The sequence below is a fragment of the Oncorhynchus gorbuscha genome, linkage group LG07 (assembly GCF_021184085.1).
Source record: "Oncorhynchus gorbuscha isolate QuinsamMale2020 ecotype Even-year linkage group LG07, OgorEven_v1.0, whole genome shotgun sequence".
In the NCBI taxonomy this organism is placed as follows: Eukaryota; Metazoa; Chordata; class Actinopteri; order Salmoniformes; family Salmonidae; genus Oncorhynchus; species Oncorhynchus gorbuscha.
This window is the reverse complement of record NC_060179.1, coordinates 80,656,525-80,675,942: the sequence shown is the minus strand read 5'-3', so window position 1 is coordinate 80,675,942 and position 19,418 is coordinate 80,656,525. Positions and strand designations below refer to the sequence as shown.

The 19,418-nt window shown below is 47.5% G+C and overlaps 1 pseudogene; it reads left to right on the top strand.

The window, feature by feature from the left end:
* LOC124039384 overlaps positions 1–19,418 on the top strand; it is a 32,548-nt pseudogene that overhangs the window by 9,004 nt on the left and 4,126 nt on the right.

Here is a 19,418-nt window from a genome sequence, read left to right as displayed (position 1 = left end):
AGTATCTCAATGACATGTTTCCTGTGACCGAGCTCTTTCTCTGTCTCCTAGCAGGATTTATGATTTGCCAGTTAAAGAAAACACATGTTTTTTGAATGTGACGGGGATAACACACAGTCAGACTTACAGTATTTCCGTTGTGGTTCCTAAAGTCCATGGAGTAAAACAAAGAAACACGTTGTTGAAGGGATACTTTGGGATTTTGGCAATGAGGCCCTTTATCTACTTTCCCCAGAGGCAGATAAACTCGTGGATACCGCTGTTATGTCTCTGAAGAAGTAAGTTAAAAGGTATTTTTGTGAGCCAATGCTAACTTCTGTTAGCACAATGAATGGAATTATATTTATTTATTTAACTTTGATTTAACTCGGCAAGTCAGTTAAGAACAAAATCTTATTTTACAATGACGGCCTACCCCGGCCAAAACCGGACAACACCTGGGCCAATTGTGCGCCGCCCTTTGGGACCTCCCAATTACAGCCCGGATGTGATGAAGCCTAGATTCAAACCAGGCACTGTAGTGACACCTCTTGCGCTGAGATGCAGTGCCTTAGACTGCTGCGCCACTCGGGAGCCCCAATTTTTTTTATATGGGTAACTGTTAGCATGCTAGCAGGTACCCATAGGTTTAGTCTCTGCGCAAACGCTAGTTAGCAACTTACTTCAAACTGCACGCAGAGACAAAATTGTCCACGAGTTCATCACACAGATCTAGAGGATATTTAGAAAGCTCTCTGCCTAGGTGAACTCACAGTGCCATGGGAACCACGGACCACGGTTGAAGGTGGGGGTGCAGAGGAGGAGGAGGAGGAGGAGGAGGAGGAGAATTGGATTGTATCTTAGGAGGATGATGATGATGATTGTCTTATCTCCCAGCAGGATGAAGGTGATGATGATGATGGAGCGAGGCCCCTGGCTGAGTCTCTCCTCCTGGCTGTATCTGACCTGCTTTTCTGTCCAGACTTCACCGTCCAGAGCCACAAGAGGACAGGTTCGGTGAGTAACCCCCTCCACTTCGGACAAACACTCTTGAGAGAAATTTGTCTTGACCAGCGAGGAAGAAACGGATAATACAAACTGGACAAGTAGTTTATCGTTCTGTATTTTTTTTTTTTGAGGGGCCAAATTATAATTTAAGATCTGTGCACATAAAGGACATTCATGTGGACATTTGCACAGAACCCAAGCTAGGATTGGTCCGTAAGTGAACACAATGTCCCAGAACGTCTCCTCTGTACAGGCAGTGGTTCAGGGTTAATGAGTGACTCCAGTGCACAGCGGGAGCCGTGTGAGGTGAGGTGTGGCCCTCAGCTATGTTTGTTAACTGGGCTGAGAAAGGAGGAGGGTGTTAGACACTCCTTATCCACTGAGCAAACACCTCTATGGTGTTGTTGGCTGGACAGGGCCCATTGGTGTTAGGCAGGCTGTGAAATAAAGTGGAGACCTTCCTAATCCCCCCCCCCAGTTGATCACTCACTCACAGATACACACACACACACAGAACGTCTCTCACTTCCATGGTTAGAGTCAACTATTGAGAGTGACTACTATCCTGCAAGACTGACTGAACAACATTGTGAACTGAACACTCTCTTAATATAGTCATCTATGGAGATTAACAATGAGGCTGCTGCTGACAGCTAGGTTCTAGTACAATGCATTCAAATGTCTGCCTGGCTGCCAGTTCTCTCTCTCTCTGGTGTTGTAGATTGGTAAAGTCGGGTGAGTGTTCCACTCAGGTGGAAGGAAGTGTGAACAAAAGTTACATCCCAAATTGCACCCTATTCTCTATATAAGTGCTCTACTTTTAACCAAAGCCCTGATCAAAATGGGCCCTGATCAATATTTGTGCACTATATACAGATGTAGGATCTTAATTTGACCTGTTTTGTAACAGGAGGGAGATAATCCTGCAGCAGGAGGGTTTTAATGTCTGAATAAATCTTTAGAACCGGAGCCAAAGGGGGGCAGCTGGAAGCAGTGTTTGTATACAATGCAGTACCATACCTACATTTTACCTGGGACAGTTCTAGTAACCTATGTAAACTACGTACAGGCTACAGCGCGTCTCTTGGGAATTCTTATGTGGATTATAATATATGGATATATTTGTAGGAGGTAGATGCATTTTTTTGTTCGGGGAAACGTCATTGTTTTATTACATGTTCAAGGCAACCAATAGGACAAATACATTATTGGTGACCTCAGTGTCTGTCGCTTACAACCGCTGATCCCCGGCACACGCGCCAGAGTTGACATGGGTTAGAATCCCACCCTCCTCCTATCTTCTCCGTCTTTTCAACACTGATCTCTCTTTTCAATAAAAGCTTTATGAAAACTGAACCACAATAGGAGTGGGACCGAGCCACTAGGAGTGGGACCGAGCCACTAGGAGTGGGACCGAGCCACTAGGAGTGGGACCGAGCCACTAGGAGTGGGACCGAGCCACAATAGGAGTGGGACCGAGCCACAATAGGAGTGGGACCGAGCCACAATAGGAGTGGGACCGAGCCACAATAGGAGTGGGACCGAGCCACAATAGGAGTGGGACCGAGCCACAATAGGAGTGGGACCGAGCCACAATAGGAGTGGGACCGAGCCACAATAGGAGTGGGACCGAGCCACTCCTTAAAAAAATATTTTATCATTGGATAAGTGTGCACTTCCAATATAAAACAACCTCCAATACATTGCCTTTACAAATTTTTTTAAAAAGATTTTTAGATTTTGATTCACACTCTGAATGAAGGAGTAGTTTCGCCATTGGATCGTTAGCTTTTCAAATCATTTAGATAGACTAATGTAGGCTCACAGGTTGAACCTGCATCCATCCCACTGGCTGGTCCATTAGGCTGTTTGTCTCTGTTAACCCACTAGTGTATTACCTAAATGGAGCTCCGTTAATATCAGTCACCCGTTCATGACAGACGGGCCCCGATGCATCTTAGTTCATGATTCAGCTCTCTGTCACAGTCACAGCTCTCTGTCACAGCTCTCTGTCACAGCTCTCTGTCACAAATCTCTGTCACAGTCACAGCTCTCTGTCACAGTCACAGCTCTCTGTCACAGCTCTCTGTCACGGCTCTCTCTTTCACAGTCACAGCTCTCTGTCACAGCTCTCTCTTCAGTCACAGCTCTCTGTCACGGCTCTCTCTTTCACAGTCACGGCTCTCTCTTTCACTGTCACGGCTCTCTCTTTCACTGTCACGGCTCTCTCTTTCACTGTCACGGCTCTCTCTTTCACTGTCACGGCTCTCTCTTTCACTGTCACGGCTCTCTCTTTCACTGTCACGGCTCTCTCTTTCACAGTCACGGCTCTCTCTTTCACAGTCACGGCTCTCTCTTTCACTGTCACGGCTCTCTCTTTCACTGTCACAGCTCTCTCTGTCACGGCTCTCTCTGTCACGGCTCTCTCTGTCACGGCTCTCTACCCTCTGCTGATATGAATAAAACATGGCCCACTGTCTCCTTTGTGACCTCAGCACTGTCCCATTTTGACAATCATGAATTCTTCACATGACCCGTTGTGCAGTGAACTATGGTTTGTACCATGTTTGGTTAACTAAACAATCATTGTTCTACGTTTTATGGAGTGTAACAATAACAGTAAAATGGAATTGCTGCTAGACTATGCTTGAAGGTCACCTCTGTGTTCTTCTCTTCCCCAGGACACAGCGGAGGACATACAGTCCATAGACAGCTGTGAGTACATCTGGGAGGCAGGAGTGGGGTTCGCTCAGTCCCCCCCACTCAACTACACCCACGACCTCAACAGGTGAGACCCCAGGGAAGATGGAGAAGGGGGAGGCATCCCTGAATTACTAGATCTACTTGTGTAGGATAGGTATAATCAATATGGAGACAATTCCACTTGGTTCATCGGGGGCAAGATGAAACTCTCACCATGTTACCCAGACCTATCCAGCCCTCTGAGATCTACACAAGTGCCTAGAGGGGGCTCGGATTTGATTTTAGAGATTACCATAATTTCCGGACTATAAACCGCTACTTTATTCCCACACGTTGAACCTCGCGGTTTATACAATGACGCGGCTAATTTATGGATTTTTCCCGCTTTCACAAGATTCATGCCGCCAAAAAACTGAGCACCGTAAATCGAGCGCGCTCAAACTTCCCATCATTCTGATTACGGTAGTCATTTTGTCACCCTCATCATGGCAAAGACACGGATAAATGCATATGATGCAGCTTTCAAGTTGAAGGCGATCGATCTGGCTGTTGGAAAAGGAAAGAGAGCTGCTGCATGGGAGCTTGGCCTTAATGAGTCGATTATAAGACTTTGTAAACAGCACCGTGAGGAACTGACTCAGTGAGAAGAGACAACAAACCTTTCAGAGGGAAGAAAAGCAGATGGCCCAAAGTATTTGCAGCCACTCGACATCAGTGTAAATCGTGCATTTAAGGTGGCGCTCCTTGTTCAGTGGGAGGCTTGGATGACAAGTGGGGAGAAATCCTTCACTAAAACGGGCCCCATGCGAAGAGCAACTTATGGTCAAGTCTGCCAGTGGGTCCTGACAGCGTGGAGCATTGTCAAAAAATCCACTATCATCAACGGGTTTGGAAAGGCTGGACTGCTGCCTGTTGAAGGGGCAGCATGAGCTCAGCGGGGTATTTGCCTCCGGATGAAAGTGACGAGAGCGACAATGAAAACGATCCAACATCGGATGAAGCAATTCTGAGGCTATTCAACTCCGACACCGAAGGAGATGACTTCAGTGGTTTCAGTGCACAGGAGGAGGAAGATAGTGACCAATGACTTTACTGGTAGGCTACTGTTTAAATTTTGTTACAAGCCGTGTTTCGTTTAAAAGGCTGTGTAAAGTTAATTTGTTTAAATGTACCGGTAGGCACCTGCGGCTTATAGACATGTGCGGCTTATTTATGTACAAAATACATATTTTTAAATAATTCAGTTGGTGCGGTTTATATTCGGGTGCGCTTAATAGTCCAGCAATTACGGTATATTTCATATTATTCTCTCCAATGTCTTGGTCAGGACGGAGCTGCTGAAGCTGCTGTTGACCTGTTTCTCTGAGGCCATGTACCTGCCCCCCTCTGCTGACAACAACCTCCTCAACCCCTGGGTTACCTTCTTCTGCGCTACAGACAACAGGTAACACACACACACACACACACACACACACACACTTTATGACTGAAGATTTGGTCTGAAGAGTGTGTGTTACACTAATCCTAACCTCTTTCTCCTCCTCCCAGACATGCCCTGCCTCTCTTCACGTCTCTCCTCAACGTGGTGTGTGCCTATGACGCAGTGGGTTACGGTATCCCTTACAATCACCTGATGTTCTCTGACTACCGAGAGGTGTTGGTGGAGCATGCTGTCCAGGTCCTCATAGTGACTCTGGAGCACGAGGCCGGGCCAGCCGCAGCACAACACAGCCTGGACCATTCCGCCTCCGCCATGGAGGACCTAGAGGTAAAAGAGAGAGAGGGAGCCTGATTCTAAAATCCCCTTCTGAGAGAACTGGATAGGAATAAGCAACATGGTGGTAGTTCCATCTTGCCTCTGGCCACGTGGAATTGTTGGTTGTTGTATCTGTTATCATAATGTTTCTCTTCCTTGTGTTCACAGCCTGTGGGACCAGACAACCTGTTTGTAAACTACCTGTCCAGGATCCATAGGGAGGAGGTAAGACACTAACGTACACTGTTCAAACGGTCAATCCAGAACCACATGACTCTGGGTCCATCAGATATCCTTTTTTTAAAAACCATTTAAGTCGCAGTACATTTGAAGGGAGAGTTTGTTGTTGTTGTTGTCTTTCTCCAGGACTTCAGCTTCATCCTGAAGGGTCTGGCCAGACTGATGACCAACCCTCTGATCCAGACCTACCTGCCCAACTCAGCCAAGAAGATCCGATTCCACCAGGAGCTACTGGTGCTCTTCTGGAAGCTCTGTGACTTCAACAAGGTTCGGACTGGAGCCCTGGTACCTGCATCCTATCATTCCTACATTAAAGGATACAACAGTGCTGTATTAGCCTTTACTAGGACCCTATTACCTCCTCACCGGGAGTCATGGTGACCCTATTACCTCCTCACCGGGAGTCATGGTGACCCTATTACCTCCTCACCGGGAGTCATGGTGACCGTGTTACCTCCTCACCGGGAGTCATGGTGACCGTGTTACCTCCTCACCGGGAGTCATGGTGACCGTGTTACCTCCTCACCGGGAGTCATGGTGACCGTGTTACCCCCTCACCGGGAGTCATGGTGACCGTGTTACCTCATGGTGACTCACCGGGAGTCATGGTGACCGTGTTACCCCCACCGGGAGTCATGGTGACCGTGTTACCCCCTCACCGGGAGTCATGGTGACCGTGTTACCCCCTCACCGGGAGTCATGGTGACCGTGTTACCCCCTCACCGGGAGTCATGGTGACCGTGTTACCCCCTCACCGGGAGTCATGGTGACCGTGTTACCCCCTCACCGGGAGTCATGGTGACCGCGTTACCCCCTCACCGGGAGTCATGGTGACCGCGTTACCCCCTCACCGGGAGTCACCGGGAGTCATGGTGACCGTGTTACCCCCTCACCATGGTGAGTCATGGTGACCGTGTTACCCCCTCACCGGGAGTCACCGGGAGTCATGGTGACCGTGTCATGGTGACCCCCTCACCGGGAGTCATGGTGACCGTGTTACCCCCTCACCGGGAGTCATGGTGACCGCGTTACCCCCTCACCGGGAGTCATGGTGACCGACCGCGTTACCCCCTCACCGGGAGTCATGGTGACTGACCGTGTTACCTCACCGGGAGTCATGGTGACCAACAGTCATGACTGAAGTAAAACCCCCTCACCCATTAACAGTAATCTGATTGACTGTATTGACTCTGGAGTCATGTGTTGACTGTAGTACCTCAAACAGTCATGACTGAAGTAAAATTCCATTAACAGTAATCTCCTCTTATGCACTCTGGACATGTGTTGGTAGTACCCAACTCACTGATAACCATCAGGTCCTATTGGCCTGGTACTCAGGGCTCTACTGTCCCTCCATCAGGTCACTATTGGCCTGGTACTCAGGACTCTACTGTCCCTCCATCAGGTCACTATTGGCCTGGTACTCAGGACTCTACTGTCCCTCCATCAGGTCACTATTGGCCTGGTACTCAGGACTCTACTGTCCCTCCATCAGGTCACTATTGGCCTGGTACTCAGGACTCTACTGTCCCTCCATCAGGTCACTATTGGCCTGGTACTCAGGGCTCTACTGTCCCTCCATCAGGTCACTATTGGCCTGGTACTCAGGGCTCTACTGTCCCTCCATCAGGTCACTATTGGCCTGGTACTCAGGGCTCTATTGTCCCTCCATCAGGTCCTAATGGCCTGGTACTCAGGGCTCTATTGTCCCTCCATCAGGTCCTAATGGCCTGGTACTCAGGGCTCTATTGTCCCTCCATCAGGTCCTAATGGCCTGGTACTCAGGGCTCTATTGCCCCTCTGCAATCAAAAATCACATCAAACACTTATCATCAAAACAGTATAGTGCTTTTAAAACTCACCTCATTGTGATGATACATTTGAAGAAAGAAGTTCAACAGCAGGTTGAAATGGAGTGTAACACATGGTTGTTGATGTTGTTTCAAAGCCTAACACAAAGAAATGGACAGCTCTTTCTAAGGTGATAATTCATTCAAAACACTCATGCATATTAGAGTTTATGCATACGTGTATATACTGTGTGTGTGTGTGTGTGTGTATATAGCCCAAGCCTGGGGAGGAGAAAAATCCTGAATTAAAATAAGGATTGTGCCTTTCTACAATACATAGCCTACCACATATTAAATATGGCAAAACATTTTTTAAGATGTCTGATTTTAAGATTTCTTTGGTATGTGATTCGTCGAGTCTATTCTCCAAAATTAAACTTTTATTCTAGTAATTGCCCTGGAGTGTAGACTAATTAATAATACATACTGGATGGACTGGTTACGTTATGCTCCAAAATGTATATACATGAGTCTGGGAGACAACATTTAGGCCCTAGGCCATGCTTTTTGTTCATTGATTGTGCATTGCAGCGTACAGAGTTCGCCTACAATTATAATGAATTTGTATTTGATTTTGAATAGCTTCTGTTTTCATATAGGCTGGAACATTACCTTTAGCTACAGAATATGTCACCACAATGAGTTTCCATCTCCTCCTCCTCTCCCCTTCATTCCTTTCTTGAGCACACAGAGTGACTGGCTGTCACCGATTTTAATTCAATATATTTTGTTGTGAAAACTATCAATGTTCCCAAACAGATTTCACTTTATTTCCCAAATTAACCACTGGGTAGCTGCAGGAACAAGGTTGGAGGGCATACTGAATTTGGGTGGAATAAATAATCTAAATACTAACTAACTAACTAACTAACTAACTAAAAATAAAATAAACCTGTCAAGTAGGAAGAGGCTGCATGCTCCTCCAAACAGTGGTTGGTTGATGCTTGGAGTAAAATAACTGGAGTAGCCTACCTGTCATTGTCTGAAATAAGCGGAGTAGCCTACCTGTCATTGTCTGAAATAAGCGGAGTAGCCTACCTGGCATGGTCTGAAATAAGCGGAGTAGCCTACCTGTCATTGTCTGAAATAAGCGGTCTGAAATAAGTACCTGTCATGGTCTGAAATAAGCCCTACCTGTCATTGTCTGAAATAAGCGGAGTAGCCTACCTGTCATTGTCTGAAATAAGCGGAGTAGCCTACCTGGCATGGTCTGAAATTAGCGGAGTAGCCTACCTGGCATGGTCTGAAATAAGCGGAGTAGCCTACCTGGCATGGTCTGAAATAAGCGGAGTAGCCTACCTGGCATGATTTGAAAAAAACCAACCAACAGGAAAGCAGTGTCATGTCTTTTCTATGGATTCAATTATATGACATGCTATTTTATAAAATCTATTCTCTGTAATTAATATTACCTGATTAAACTAGTCATGTAAATGTAATTAACTAGGAAGTCGGGGCACCACGGAAGAATGTTTATAGAGCTGTTGTCTTCCAAATGAACTCTTAAAAGACCTGGTAAGCTTTTATATCAATAGCAGTCCATTATTAATCGTCACCTTATTCAGTCTCATCTGGACATCGTAAAATTCACGGACCCTGGCTAACAAGTTGAATCAGCAATACAAAATTTGGTTTAATTATTTATTTACTAAATAATCACACATAATTACATATACACAGGATGGATCATACATTGATTACTATTTATGTCATAAAATAAAACGTTCCTAGTGGATGAAACCGATATGATGGCTGGTTACACAAAAAAGGGTGTTGGGTTTGAATGAAAGAGCGGGAAGACTGAGGAATAAAAGGATTGGGTCTCTATCGGACCTTATGAAGCTACGCTATCGTAAATACAGAATCTTATGCATTCTAAATAACCGCCCATTCGGTAAAAGGAAAATACAATAAATATATTTACTCTGAGCTGCACTTCAATAGATTGGTCGAAGATGGAAGGCTGGGTTGCCCAGCAGTGATCTCCCTTGTCCTTTGAAGAATATTTCTGGGCGGATACGTTGTTGTCTGTAGTCATTTGGTAGAATGGATACGTTGCAGTACTCTGTCGTCGTGTGGCAGAATGGATACGTTGTGGCAGAATGGATACGTTGTGGTAGAATGGATACGTTGTGGTAGAATGGATACGTTGTGGTAGAATGGATACGTTGTGGTAGAATGGATACGTTGTGGTAGAATGGATACGTTGTAGAATGGATAGAATGGATACGTTGTGGTAGAATGGATACGTTGTGGTAGAATGGATACGTTGTGGTAGAATGGATACGTTGTGGTAGAATGGATACGTTGTGGTAGAATGGATACGTTGTGGTAGAATGGATACGTTGTGGTAGAATGGATACGTTGTGGTAGAATGGATACGTTGTGGTAGAATGGATACGTTGTGGTAGAATGGATACGTTGTGGTAGAATGGATACGTTGTGGTAGAATGGATACGTTGTGGTAGAATGGATACATTGTGGTACTCTTGTCGTCGTGTGGTAGAACGGATGCATTGTAGTACTCTGTCGCTCTGGAGAGATTGTCCGTCCTTTCCTAGGCCACGCAAATTTACAGCTGCTGCTGAAAAGGATGTAGGGATCTAGGATGTATCACTTCTTTAGTGAATAAGAGTTCAGAGTTCATATCAAGTTGCCATACTATAAGCTCCATGCTATATTCTGGCTGGTATAGTTGATATTCATCCTTCCAGCGTGGCGATCATCACCTCCACGTTGAAATTCGCCCTCTTAAACGTATGGACATCAGTGCTCACGTCGTAGGGAACACAATGTTAGGTTGTAGTCGTTCAACCATTTGCAACCAGAGCTCACGCTGAGGTTGGCTTAGCCAGCCGTGAATTGGTTCACTCGGGCGTGGCCGCTGAGTGAGCATATTTTACTTATGAAAACAATTCTCTGATATTAAAACTAAAATTACCTTTTAGTCTTTTCACAAATAGTTTCATATTTAAGCATTCAAATTGCACTACAATTCCATGTGAATCTGATGACTAGAATGTGTAGACTTTCCAAGATACAATTTATGTCGTCCTATCATCAGATATAATGTCCCAGACAACAACTGATCTGACATCATATTCTTTAAGTACCAACGGACACTTTCAACTGGTTGGATTACCAAATATTGTTCCGTTCCCTACCTTATGACGTTCCCGTACTCTCTCTATGTTAACACAAAGGGGTTTCCTGTAGAGCGAGAAAAGGGGGGAAAGGTATTTATGGGGGTCATAAACCTCACCAACAGGGCAACGTCATGACAGCGGCCTCCATTCCCTATTCGAGTCAAACAGAGACAGTTTTTTCCCGACCCCTCTTCTTGCCCATTTGATAATGGGCCATTCTAAATTTTACATACTTTTGTACATATTGTGTATGTGGGACACCCCTTCAAATTGTGGATTCAGATATTTCAGCCACACCCGTTGCTGACAGGTGTATAAAATCGAGCTCACATAGAACACTGAGAGGATCGTCTGTAGAACACTGAGAGGATCGTCTGTAGACCGCTGAGAGGATCGTCTGTAGACCGCTGAGAGGGTCGTCTGTAGACCGCTGAGAGGGTCGTCTGTAGACCGCTGAGAGGGTCGTCTGTAGACCGCTGAGAGGGTCGTCTGTAGACCGCTGAGAGGGTCGTCTGTAGAATAATGTGGCCTATCACACCTATCCACCTCAATACTTCCTGCATCACATTGCTCTACCCTTCTGCCCTCAGACTGCCATCTGTTCATCTGTGTGCTTCGTACACGCCTCGTTGCATCGCACATTGATTACATCCTCCTCTCTCTCTGATTGTGAATGCACTGAGGAGATGCCTAGAAGTGTTTACCTCCCAAATAAAGATTTATGTTTTAATGTGACATTTGCAGCTTCTCTAGAGAACACGTTGTAAAAAGATTGTGACAATGGTCTTGTTTTAACTTTGACAGGTATTGTCTGTGTTTGACCTTTGGGGGTCTGACATTTTTAAGTACAGTATTGTTGTTCCTAACTGTTTCCACAAAGTACAAGCGAGAATATTCATTTAATATTGAAGCTCACAATCTTGGTGCCTTTTGATCTCGTTTAGCCTCAACTTGCTATTTTTTTATGTGTTTCAGAAGTTCCTATTCTTCGTGTTGAAGAGCAGTGATGTTCTGGATGTCCTGGTGCCTATCCTGTTTTACCTGAATGATGCACGGGCTGACCAGTGTGAGTAATACGGAGCTGTGTGTGTGTGTGTGTGTTGTGTGTTTCATCTTCTTATATGTACTCTGTGTGTGTGCAGCTCGTGTGGGCCTGGTACACATCGGTGTGTTTATCCTGCTGCTGCTGAGTGGAGAGAGGAACTTTGGCGTGCGTTTGAATAAACCCTACTCTGTACGAGTCCCCATGGACATCCCTGTGTTCACTGGAACTCATGCTGACCTGCTCATAGTGGTGAGGAGAGCTGTCTGAGTGACGTCTCAATGCTTCCCTGGATGCCGAGGGTGGATGGGAGGGATGGGAGGATGGGGTGGATGGGAGGGATGGGGGGGATGGGAGGGATGGGGTGGATGGGAGGGATGGGAGGGATGGGGTGGATGGGAGGGATGGGGTGGATGGGAGGGATGGGAGGGATGGGAGGGATGGGATGGGAGGGATGGGGTGGATGGGATGGGAGGGATGGGGTGGATGGGAGGGAAGGGATGGGGTGGATGGGAGGGATGGGATGGGGTGGATGGGAGGGAAGGGAGGGGTGGATGGGAGGGGTGGGGGGATGGGAGGGTTGGGAGGGGAGGGAGAGAGGATGGATGGATGGGAGGGGAGGGAGAGAGAGATGGATGGATGGAGGGGATGGGAGGAGGATGGGAGGGAGAGAGGATGGGAGGGATGGGATGGGAGGGATGGAGGGAGGGAGAGAGGATGGGAGGGATGGAGGGAGAGGGATGGATGGATGGATGGATGGGAGGGGAGGGAGAGAGGATGGATGGATGGGAGGGGAGGGAGAGATATGGATGGGAGGGAGAGAGGATGGATGGATGGGAGGGGAGGGAGAGAGGATGGATGGATGGAGGGGAGGGAGAGAGGATGGATGGATGGAGGGAGGGAGAGAGGATGGGTGGATGGGAGGGAGAGAGGATGGGAGGGAGAGGATGGGAGGGAGAGAGGATGGAGGGAGAGGATGGGAGGGAGAGGGATGGGAGGGAGAGAGGATGGATGGATGGAGGGAGAGAGGATGGATGGATGGATTTGATGGGAGGGAGAGAGAGGATGGATGGATGGATGGAGGGGAGGAGAGATGGATGGGAGGGAGAGAGGATGGGAGGGATGGATGGATGGATGGATGGATGGGAGGGAGAGAGGATGGATGGATGGATGGAGGGAGGGAGGATGGATGGATGGATGGGAGGGAGGGAGGATGGATGGATGGAGGGGAGGGAGAGAGGATGGATGGATGGGAGGGAGGGAGAGGATGGATGGATGGAGGGGAGGGAGAGAGGATGGATGGATGGAGGGGAGGGAGAGATGGATGGATGGATGGGGAGGGGGAGAGAGGATGGATGGATGGGAGGGAGGGAGAGAGGATGGATGGATGGGAGGGAAGAGGATGGATGGATGGAGGGAGAGAGGATGGATGGATGGAGGGAGAGGGATGGATGGATGGAGGGGAGGGAGAGAGGATGGATGGATGGGGGGAGGGGAGGGACCGAGGATGGATGGATGGGAGGGGAGGGACCGAGGATGGATGGATGGGAGGGAAGGGAGAGAGGATGGATGGATGGGAGGGAAGGGAGAGAGGATGGATGGATGGGAGGGAAGGGAGAGAGGATGGATGGATGGGAGGGAAGGGAGAGAGGATGGATGGATGGGAGGGAAGGGAGAGAGGATGGGAGGGAAGGGAGAGAGGATGGATGGATGGGAGGGAAGGGAGAGAGGATGGATGGATGGATGGATGGATGGATGGATGGATGGATGGATGGATGGATGGATGGGAGGGAGGATACAGTAGCATGCTCATTGGTTACTGACGGCGGAGGCACAACAATTATGGATGGGAGGACGGATGGATGAGATGGATGAGAGGGAGGGAGGGAGGGAGGACGGATGGATGAGATGGATGAGAGGGAGGGAGAGAGGAGGGAGGACGGATGGATGAGAGGGATGAGAGGGAGGGAGGACGGATGGATGGATGGGAGGGAAGGGAGGGAGGGAGGACGGATGGATGGATGAAGGGAGGGAGGAATGGATGGAGGGAGGGAGGGAGGGAGTGCGGATGGATGGATGGATGAAGGGAGGGATGGATGGATGGATGGATGAAGGGAGGGAGGGAGGAAGGATGGAGGGAGGGAGGACGGATGGAGGGAGGGAGGGAGGGAGGGGGCGGATGGATGGATGGATGGATGAGAGGGAGGATGGAGGGGGAGGGTGGATGGATGGATAGGAGGATACAGTACCATGCTCTGATGAAGGTCATTGGTTACTGACGGCAGAGGCACAAAGCAATTATGGATGGATGGATGGCAGGGAGGAGGGAGGGATGGATGGATGGCAGGGAGGGAGGATGGATGGAGGGAGGGAGGGAGGGAGGGAGGATGGATGGCAGGGATGGATGGATGGATGGATGGGAGGGAGGGAGGGAGGATGGATGGAGGGATGGATGGCAGGGAGGGAGGGAGGGAGGGAGGGAGGGAGGGAGAATGGATGGATGGATGGCAGGGAGGGAAGATGGGAGCATGCTCTGATGAAGGTCGTTGTTTGCTGGCAGAGGCACAATTATATATATTTTTTAAATTCAAGTGCAGAAAAAAATCTGATCATAGTATGATATACAGTATTAACATAACTGTCTGGACGCTGGTGGAACATCTGCCTCATGGCAGTCTTCATATGTGATTGTCTAGATCTTCCACAAGATCATCACCAGTGGACATCAACGCCTGCAGCCCCTCTTTGACTGCCTGCTCACTATCGTAGTGAACGGTAAGTGCTCAGAGATACAATATAATACTTCTATTCTATTTAAATCTTTGGGTGAGTGTCTGACTGTCATTGAAAGGGTCGCCACCTGTTGGCTGTATCTGGATATTGCAGGTTATTGACACCAGTACACCACCATCCTCCACAGTGTCGCCTTACCTGAAGAGTCTCTCCATGGTGGCAGCTAACCAACTTCTGTTTCTCCTCCACAGTGTCTCCTTACCTGAAGAGTCTCTCCATGGTGGCAGCTAACCAACTTCTGTTTCTCCTCCACAGTGTCTCCTTACCTGAAGAGTCTCTCCATGGTGGCAACTAACCAACTTCTGTTTCTCCTCCACAGTGTCTCCTTACCTGAAGAGTCTCTCCATGGTGGCAGCTAACCAACTTCTGTTTCTCCTCCACAGTGTCTCCTTACCTGAAGAGTCTCTCCATGGTGGTAGCTAACCAACTTCTGTTTCTCCTCCACAGTGTCTCCTTACCTGAAGAGTCTCTCCATGGTGGCAACTAACCAACTTCTGTTTCTCCTCCACAGTGTCTCCTTACCTGAAGTCTCTCTCCATGGTGGCAGCTAACAAGCTGCTCCACCTCCTGGAAGCCTTCTCCACCAACTGGTTCCTCTTCTCTGCCTCCCAGAACCACCATCTTGTCTTCTTCCTGCTGGAGGTCTTCAACAACCTCATCCAGTATCAGTTTGATGGTAAAACCTGGCTCTCGTTAGCTCAGGTCCCAGATCTGATTGTGCTTTCTTGTCAGACGTGGCAATTAAGTGACAAGGAGTTGTCAAGACTGCACAAAGTGATCTGGGACCCAGGCTCTAGTCTCATGTTGTCAGACATCACACAGTAGTAAAGAAAATCTAGAATGGTTGTGGTCGTGAGGCCGGCTCAGACTCCTCCGAAGACATCACCTAGCATTGACTGGGCAGTATGGGAACGGTGCCATCTCTTGGACGATGGGATTGCATCAACATGATTGCCGTGAAATGACCAGAACACAACCTGCCAGACTGACACTATTTAAAAGCTCCTTTTCGCTACTTCTTTCTAGAGTGTCTCTTTTAAACGTTGACATGATAAACCTGCCCCGGGTAACTGTTCTTCTCCTTCGCAGGTAACTGTAACCTGGTGTACACCATCATCCGTAAGCGCAACATCTTCCACCAGCTGGCCAATCTGTCCTCTGACCCAGCCACCATCCACAAGGTAGAGAGAGACCACGTGCTTTCTAAATCCAATCCAATCACATTGTATTGGTCACGTACACGTGTTTTAGCAGATGTTATTGTAGGTGTAGCGAAATGCTTGTGCTTCTATAATATGTCATTTAGCAGACGCTTTTATCCAAAGCGACTTACAGTCATGTGTGCATACATTCTACGTATGGGTGGTCCCGGGAGTCGAACCCACTACCCTGGCGTTACAAGCGCCATGCTCTACCAACTGAGCTACAGAAGGACCACTTCTAGTTCCAACAGTGCAGTAATATCTAACAAGTCATATCGAACAATTTCACAACGTATACACACAAATCTAGAGTAAAGGAATGGAACTAAGAATATATAAATATATGGATGAGCAATGTCAGCGCGGCATAGACTAAGATACCGTAGAATAGAATACAGTATATACATATGAGATGAGTAATACATAGACTAAGATAAGGTAGAATAGAATACAGTATATACATATGAGATGAGTAATACATAGACTAAGATACAGTAGAATAGAATACAGTATATACATATGAGATGAGTAATACATAGACTAAGATAAGGTAGAATAGTATAGAATACAGTATATACATATGAGATGAGTAATACATAGACTAAGATACAGTAGATGGTATAGAATACAGTATATACATATGAGATGAGTAATACATAGACTAAGATGCAGTAGATGGTATAGAATACAGTATATACATATGAGATGAGTAATACATAGACTAAGATACAGTAGATGGTATAGAATACAGTATATACATATGAGATGAGTAATACATAGACTAAGATACAGTAGAATAGTATAGAATACAGTATATACATATGAGATGAGTAATACATAGACTAAGATACAGTAGAATAGAATAGAATACAGTATATACATATGATATGAGTAATACATAGACTAAGATACAGTAGAATAGAGTACAGTATATACATATGAGATGAGTAATACATAGACTAAGATACAGTAGAATAGTATAGAATACAGTATATACATATGAGATGAGTAATACATAGACTAAGATACAGTAGAATAGTATAGAATACAGTATATACATATGAGATGAGTAATACATAGACTAAGATAAGGTAGAATAGAATACAGTATATACATATGAGATGAGTAATACATAGACTAAGATACAGTAGAATAGTATAGAATACAGTATATACATATGAGATGAGTAATACATAGACTAAGATAAGGTAGAATAGAATACAGTATATACATATGATATGGGTAATGCAAGATGTGTCAACATTATTAAAGTGACGAGTGTTCCATTTATTAAAGTGGCCAATGATTTTAAGTCTGTATGTAGGCAGCAGCCTGTCTGTGCTAGTGATGGCTATTTACCAGTCTGATGGCCTTGAGATTAGAAGCTGTTTTTCAGTCTCTCGGTCCCAGCTTTGAGGCACCTGTACTGACCTCGCCTTCTGGATGATAGCGGGGTGAACAGGCAGTGGCTCTGGTGGCTGTAGTGCTTGATAATCTTTTTGGCCTTCCTGTGACATCGGGTGCTGTAGGTCTCCTGGCTGGCAGGTAGTGTGATGCGTTGTGCAGACCGCCCTCTGGAGAGCCCTGCGGTTGTGGGCTGTGCAGTTGCCGTAGTAACGTAGAACTCTATCCTCTTGCATAAAACCGTACAAGGAGGCTTTAAGCCAACGGTCAATATTTTCCCCCATAGTTAAAAAAAAGAGTTGATGTTGTGAGTGATCCATGTGAAATGTACTTTAAATAAATCTGACTTGACAAAACAGTTGATCACATAAAACATGTAAAGTGGGTCAGTAAATACTTGGTTCATTTTATTTTCCATTCTTCTAACAAGGCCCTGCAGATGAAGAAGAGGAAGAAGACTACCACGGCCATTATCTCCCGGATCAACTCCCAGGAGACCATCTCCATGGAGGGGTCCCGACCGGCCGTCCCAGCTGAGCCAGGGACACTCAAAGCCAGTCTCGTGGCCATACCAGGTACCCCCCCTCTCCTGGAGCTCTCCATGCATGCCTGTATTTTGCAAAGCACTTTCCCCTATGGTATGTTAAGGTTTTATATTTCATTATAATCAATTCTATTAACTGGGCTTGTCGGGTTTCCACTCAGCTATCACTAACTTATATCCTACTACTCTGTTTCATCACATAACTTCTGCAATTCTCTCACCCCTTTTTATAAAAACAACAGCAATTGGTTTCTTTTAAGTCGTACCAAAATAATTTGTTTTGTCACATGTTAGAAACCATTGAACCGTTCCCTAAGGATATTTTCTTGTTGTTTGGTCCCTGTAGCTATTGACAAGCTGACAGAGAAGGCTCAGGTCTCTGAGGATGGCACCATGGTCTGTCTCCAGCACATGACCATTGACCAAAACGTCCACTCTCCCCAACACACTCCCTCTCCCCAACACACTCCCTCTCCCCAACACACTCCCTCTCCGCAGTCCCTTGCTGCTGACACCAGTGGTATAGCTGGAGCCAGCGACACAGAGTCCAACTTGGGGAGAGATAACGAGGTAACGTCTCTCTACGTGTAGAGACTTATGAACGCAGCTCACTGGAAAGCAAGTCTTGTGGGAATCATTTAGTGTGAAGTTATATACAGGATTAAATAACTTGTCAGAGATATACAATATGTTACTGCTCACTGACAATAAGATTGAGCCTAGTGACTATAATGGTTCCTCTTCTTCCTATCAAGGAGGCCTTTCAACCAGAGTCCGAGCTGGCCAGAAGTCGTTTGTCCAGTGTATCATCATCAGCTGTGTACTGGAACCCCACTCCAGACTGGGTAAGAGCCCTCCCTCCCTCCCTCCATCTAGCCATGTCTGTCTCCCTCCCTCTCCCCTCATCAGCCATGTCTGCCTCCCTCCCTCCAGCCATGTCTGCCTCCCTCCCTCCAGCCATGTCTGCCTCCCTCCCTCCAGCCATGTCTGCCTCCCTCCCTCCAGCCATGTCTGCCTCCCTCCCTCCAGCCATGTCTGCCTCCCTCCCTCCAGCCATGTCTGCCTCCCTCCCTCCAGCCATGTCTGCCTCCCTCCATCCAGCCATGTCTGTCTCCCTCCCTCCAGCCATGTCTGTCTCTCCCTCCCTCCAGCCATGTCTGTCTGTCTCCTTCCCTCCAGCCATGTCTGTCTCCTTCCCTCCAGCCATGTCTGTCTCCTTCCCTCCAGCCATGTCTGTCTCCCTCCCTCCAGCCATGTCTGTCTCCCTCCCTCCAGCCATGTCTGTCTCCCTCCCTCCAGCCATGTCTGTCTCCCTCCCTCCAGCCATGTCTGTCTCCCTCCCTCCAGCCATGTCTGTCTCCCTCCCTCCAGCCATGTCTGTCTCCCTCCCTCCAGCCATGTCTGTCTCCCTCCCTCCAGCCATGTCTGTCTCCCTCCAGCCATGTCTGTCTCCCTCCCTCCAGCCATGTCTGTCTCCCCCCTCCAGCCATGTCTGTCTGTCTCCCCCTCCCTCCAGCCATGTCTGTCTGTCTCCCTCCTCCCTCCAGCCATGTCTGTCTGTCTCCCTCCCTCCCTCCAGCCATGTCTGTCTGTCTCCTCCCCTCCAGCCATGTCTGTCTGTCTCCCTCCCTCCCTCCAGCCATGTCTGTCTGTCTCCCTCCCTCCCTCCAGCCATGTCTGTCTGTCTCCCTCCCTCCCTCCAGCCATGTCTGTCTGTCTCCCTCCCTCCAGCCATGTCTGTCTGTCTCCCT